The sequence below is a fragment of the Nuphar pumila genome, chromosome 10, assembly GCF_984573655.1.
Source record: "Nuphar pumila chromosome 10, dmNupPumi1.hap1.1, whole genome shotgun sequence".
In the NCBI taxonomy this organism is placed as follows: domain Eukaryota; kingdom Viridiplantae; phylum Streptophyta; class Magnoliopsida; order Nymphaeales; family Nymphaeaceae; genus Nuphar; species Nuphar pumila.
In genome coordinates this window covers 70,398,359-70,404,612 of record NC_143258.1, presented here as the reverse complement: position 1 = coordinate 70,404,612, position 6,254 = coordinate 70,398,359, and positions in this window count along the sequence as shown.

The following is a 6,254-nucleotide window of genomic DNA, read 5'->3' as shown; positions in this document are numbered from 1 at the left end:
TCAGGATTTTCAAATGTAGTTTCTATAACTGGTCGGGATTTTTAAATCTAGTTTTATAACTGGTTGGGATTTTCAAATTCAGATTTATAACTGGTCGGGATTTTCAAATCCAGTTTTATAACTGGTCGTGATTTTCAAATCCAGTTTTATAACTAGTCAGGATTTTCAAATGCAGTTTCTATAACTGGTCGGGATTTTTAAATCTAGTTTTATAACTGGTTGGGATTTTCAAATCCAGATTTATAACTGGTCGGGATTTTCAAATCTAGTGTCATAACTGATCGGGATTTTCAAATCCAGTTTCTATAACTGGTCGGGATTTTCAAATACAGTTTTATAACTGGTCGGGATTTTCAAATCCAGTTTCTATAACTGGTCGGGATTTTTAAATCCAGTTTTATAACTGGTCGGGATTTTCAAATCCAGTTTTATAACTAGTCGAGATTTTCAAATCCAGTTTCTATAACTGGTCGGGATTTTCAAATCCAGTTTTATAATTGATCGGAATTTTCAAATCTAGTGTTATAACTGATTAGGACTTTCAAATCCAGTTTCTATAACTGGTCGGGATTTTCAAATCCAGTTTTATAACTAGTCGAGATTTTCAAATCCAGTTTTTGTAACTGGTCGGGATTTTCAAAATTCAGTTTTTACAACTGGTCGGGATTTTCAAATCCAGTTTCTATAACTGGTCGGGATTTTCAAATCCAGTTTCTATAACTGATCAGGATTTTCAAATCCAGTTTCTATAACTGGTCGGGATTTCAAATCCAGTTTTATAACTGGTCGGGATTTTCAAATCCAGTTTCTATAACTGGTCGGGATTTTTAAATCCAGTTTTATAACTGGTCGGGATTTTCAAATCCAGTTTTATAACTGGTCGGGATTTTCAAATCCAGTTTCTATAACTGGTCGGGATTTTCAAATCTAGTTTTATAATTAATCGGGATTTTCAAATCTAGTGTTATAACTGATCAGGATTTTCAAATCTAGTTTGTATAAGTGGTCGGGATTTTCAAATCCAGTTTTATAACTGGTCAGGATTTTCAAATCTAGTTTTTGTAACTGGTCGGGATTTTCAAAATTCAGTTTTTACAACTGGCCGGGATTTTCAAATCCAGTTTCTATAACTGGTCGGGATTTTCAAATCCAGTTTTATAACTGGTCGGGATTTTCAAATCCAATTTCTATAACTGGTCGGGATTTTTAAATCTAGTTTTATAACTGGTTGGGATTTTCAAATCTAGATTTATAATTGGTCGGGATTTTCAAATCTAGTTTTATAATTGGTCGGGATTTTCAAATCCAGAGTTATAACTGATCAGGATTTTCAAATCCAGTTTCTATAACTGGTCGGGATTTTCAAATCCAGTTTTTATAACTGGTCGGGATTTTCAAATCCAGTTTTTATAACTGGTCGGGATTTTCAAATCCAGTTTCTATAACAGGTCGGGATTTTCAAATCAAGTTTCTATAACCGGTCGGGATTTTCAAATTCAGTGTTATAACCGGTCGGGATTTTCAAATCCAGTTTCTATAACTGGTCGGGATTTTCAAATCCAGTTTCTATAACTGGTCGGGATTTTTAAATCCAGTTTTATAACTGGTCGGGATTTTCAAATCCAGTTTTATAACTGGTCGGGATTTTCAAATCCATTTTCTATAACTGGTCGGGATTTTCAAATCTAGTTTTATAATTGGTCAGGATTTTCAAATCCAGTGATATAACTGATCAGGATTTTCAAATCCAGTTTCTATAACTGGTCGGGATTTTCAAATCCAGTTTTATAACTGGTCGGGATTTTCATATCCAGTTTTTATAACCGGTCGGTATTTTCAAATTCAGTGTTATAACTGGTCTGGATTTTCAAATCCAGTTTCTATAACTGGTCAGGATTTTCAAAACCAGTTTCTATAATTGGTCGGGATTTTAAAATCCAGTTTCTATAACTGGTCGGGATTTTCAAATCCAGTTTCTATAACTGGTCGGGATTTTCAAATCCAGTTTCTATAACTGGTCGGGATTTTCAAATCTAGTGTCATAACTGGTCGGGATTTTCAAATCCAGTTTTTATAACTGGTCGGGATTTTCAAATTCAGTGTTATAACTGGTCGGGATTTTCAAATCCAGTATCTATAACTGGTCGGAATTTTTAAATCTAGTGTCATAACTAGTCAGAATTTTTAAATCCAGTTTCTATAACTGGTCGGGATTTTCGAATCCAGTTTTATAACTGGTGAGGATTTTCAAATCCAGTTTCTATAACTGGTCGGGATTTTCAAATCCAGTTTTATAACTGGTCGGGATTTTCAAATCCAGTTTCTATAACTGGTCGGGATTTTTAAATCCAGTTTTATAATTGGTCGGGATTTTCAAATCCAGTTTTATAACTAGTGGGGATTTTCAAATCCAGTTTTTATAACTGGTCGGGATTTTCAAATCCAGTTTTATAATTGGTCGGAATTTTCAAATCTAGTGTTATAACTGATCATGATTTTCAAATCCAGTTTCTATAAATGGTCGGGATTTTCAAATTCAGTTTCTATAACTGGTCAGGATTTTTAAATCCAGTTTCTATAACTGGTCGGGATTTTCAAATGCAGTTTTTATAACTGGTCGGGATTTTCAAATTAAGTGTTATAACTGGTCGGGATTTTCAAATCCAGTTTCTATAACTGGTCGGGATTTTCAAATCCAGTTTCTATAACTGGTCGGTATTTTGAAATCCAGTTTCTATAAGTGGTCGGGATTTTCAAATCCAGTTTTTATAACTGGTCGGGATTTTCAAATCCAGTTTCTATAACTGGTCGGGATTTTCAAATCCAGTTTTATAACTAGTCCGGATTTTCAAATCTAGTTTCTATAACTGGTAGGGATTTTCAAATCCAGTTTCTATAACTGGTCGGGATTTTCAAATCCAGTTTCTATAACTGGTCGGGATTTTCAAATCTAGTTTTTATAACTGGTCGGGATTTTCAAATCCAGTTTTTGTAACTGGTCGGGATTTTCAAAATTCAGTTTTTACAACTGGTCGGGATTTTCAAATCCAGTTTCTATAACTGGTCGTGATTTCAAAATCTAGTGTCATAACTGGTCGTGATTTTTAAATCCAATTTCTATAACTGGTCGGGATTTTCAAATCCAGTTTTATAACTGGTCAGGATTTTCAAATGCAGTTTCTATAACTGGTCGGGATTTTTAAATCTAGTTTTATAACTGGTTGGGATTTTCAAATCCAGATTTATAACTGGTCGGGATTTTCAAATCCAGTTTCTATAACAGGTCCCGATTTTCAAATCTAGTTTTATTAACTCGTCGGGATTTTCAAATCCAGTTTTATAACTGGTCGGGATTTTCAAATCCAGAGTTTATAACTGGTCGGGATTTTCAAATTCAGTTTCTATAACTGGTCAAGATTTTCAAATTCAGTTTTTATAACTGGTCAGGATTTTCAAATTCAGTTTCTATAACTGGTCGAGATTTTCAAATCCAGTTTCTAAAACTGGTCAGCATTTTCAAATCCAGTTTCTATAACTGGTCGGGATTTTGAAATCCAGTTTTTATAACTGGTCGGGATTTTCAAATCCAGTTTTTATAACTGGTCGGAATTTTCAAATCCATTTTCTAAAACTGGTCGGGATTTTCAAATCTAGTTTTAAAATTAGTCGGGATTTTCAAATCCAGTGTTATAACTGATCAGGATTTTCAAATTCAGCTTCTATAACTCGTCGGGATTTTCAAAACCAGTTTTATAACTGGTCGGGATTTTCAAATCCAGTTTTATAACTGGTCGGGATTTTCAAATCCAGTTTTATAACTGGTCAGGATTTTCAAATGTAGTTTCTATAACTGGTCGGGATTTTTAAATCTAGTTTTATAACTGGTTGGGATTTTCAAATTCAGATTTATAACTGGTCGGGATTTTCAAATCCAGTTTCTATAAGAGGTCTCGATTTTCAAATCTAGTTTTATAATTGGTCGGGATTTTCAAATCCAGTGTTATAACTGATTAGGATTTTCAAATCGAGTTTCTATAACTGGTCGGGATTTTCAAATCTAGTTTTATAATTGGTCGGGATTTTCAAATCCAGTTTTTATAACTGGTCGGGATTTCCAAATCCAGTTTCTATAACTGGTCAGAATTTTCAAATCAAGTTTCTATAACTGGTCGGGATTTTCAAATCCAGTTTTTATAACCGGTTGGGATTTTCAAATTCAGTGTTATAACTGGTCGGGATTTTCAAATCCAGTTTCTATAACTGGTCGGGATTTTCAAATCCAGTTTCTATAACTGGTCGGGATTTTGAAATCCAGTTTCTATAACTGGTCGGGATTTTCAATTCCAGATTTTATAACTGGTAGGGATTTTCAAATCCAGTTTCTATAACTGGTCGGGATTTTCAAATCCAGTTTTAGAACTGGTCGGGATTTTCAAATCTAGTTTCTATAACTAGTCGGGATTTTCAAATCCAGTTTCTGTAACTGGTCGGGATTTTCAAATCTAGTTTTATAATTGGTCGGGATTTTCAAATCCAGTGTTATAACTGATCAGGATTTTCAAATCCAGTTTCTATAACTGGTCGGGATTTTCAAATCCAGTTTTATAACTGGTCGGGATTTTCAAATCCAGTTTTTATAACTGGTCGGGATTTTCAAATCCAGTTTCTATAACTGGTCAGGATTTTCAAATCAAGTTTCTATAACTGGTCGGGATTTTCAAATCCAGTTTTTATAACCGGTCGGGATTTTCAAATTCAGTGTTATAACTGGTCGGGATTTTCAAATCCAGTTTCTATAACTGGTCGGGATTTTGAAATCCAGTTTCTATAACTGGTCGGGATTTTTAAATCCAGTTTTATAACTGGTCGGGATTTTCAAATCCAGTTTTATAACTGGTCGGGATTTTCAAATCCATTTTCTATAACTGGTCGGGATTTTCAAATCTAGTTTTATAATTGGTCAGGATTTTCAAATCCAGTGATATAACTGATCAGGATTTTCAAATCCAGTTTCTATAACTGGTCGGGATTTTCAAATCCAGTTTTATAACTGGTCGGGATTTTCATATCTAGTTTTTATAACCGGTCGGTATTTTCAAATTCAGTGTTATAACTGGTCTGGATTTTCAAATCCAGTTTCTATAACTGGTCAGGATTTTCAAATCCAGTTTCTATAATTGGTCGGGATTTTAAAATCCAGTTTCTATAACTGGTCGGGATTTTCAAATCCAGTTTCTATAACTGGTCGGGATTTTCAAATCCAGTTTCTATAACTGGTCGGGATTTTCAAATATAGTGTCATAACTGGTCGGGATTTTCAAATCCAGTTTTTATAACTGGTCGGGATTTTCAAATTCAGTGTTATAACTGGTCGGGATTTTCAAATCCAGTATCTATAACTGGTCGGAATTTTTAAATCTAGTGTCATAACTAGTCAGAATTTTTAAATTCAGTTTCTATAACTGGTCGGGATTTTCGAATCCAGTTTTATAACTGGTGAGGATTTTCAAATCCAGTTTCTATAACTGGTCGGGATTTTCAAATCCAGTTTTATAACTGGTCGGGATTTTCAAATCCAGTTTCTATAACTGGTCGGGATTTTTAAATCCAGTTTTATAATTGGTCGGGATTTTCAAATCCAGTTTTATAACTAGTCGGGATTTTCAAATCCAGTTTCTATAACTGGTCGGGATTTTCAAATCCAGTTTTATAATTGGTCGGAATTTTCAAATCTAGTGTTATAACTGATCATGATTTTCAAATCCAGTTTCTATAAATGGTCGGGATTTTCAAATTCAGTTTCTATAACTGGTCAGGATTTTTAAATCCAGTTTCTATAACTGGTCGGGATTTTCAAATGCAGTTTTTATAACTGGTCGGGATTTTCAAATTCAGTGTTATAACTGGTCGGGATTTTCAAATCCAGTTTCTATAACTGGTCGGGATTTTCAAATCCAGTTTCTATAACTGGTCGGTATTTTGAAATCCAGTTTCTATAAGTGGTCGGGATTTTCAAATCCAGTTTTTATAACTGGTCGGGATTTTCAAATCCAGTTTCTATAACTGGTCGGGATTTTCAAATCCAGTTTTATAACTAGTCGGGATTTTCAAATCTAGTTTCTATAACTGGTAGGGATTTTCAAATCCAGTTTCTAAAACTGGTCGGGATTTTCAAATCCAGTTTCTATAACTGGTCGGGATTTTCAAATCTAGTTTTTATAACTGGTCGGGATTTTCAAATCCAGTTTTTGTAA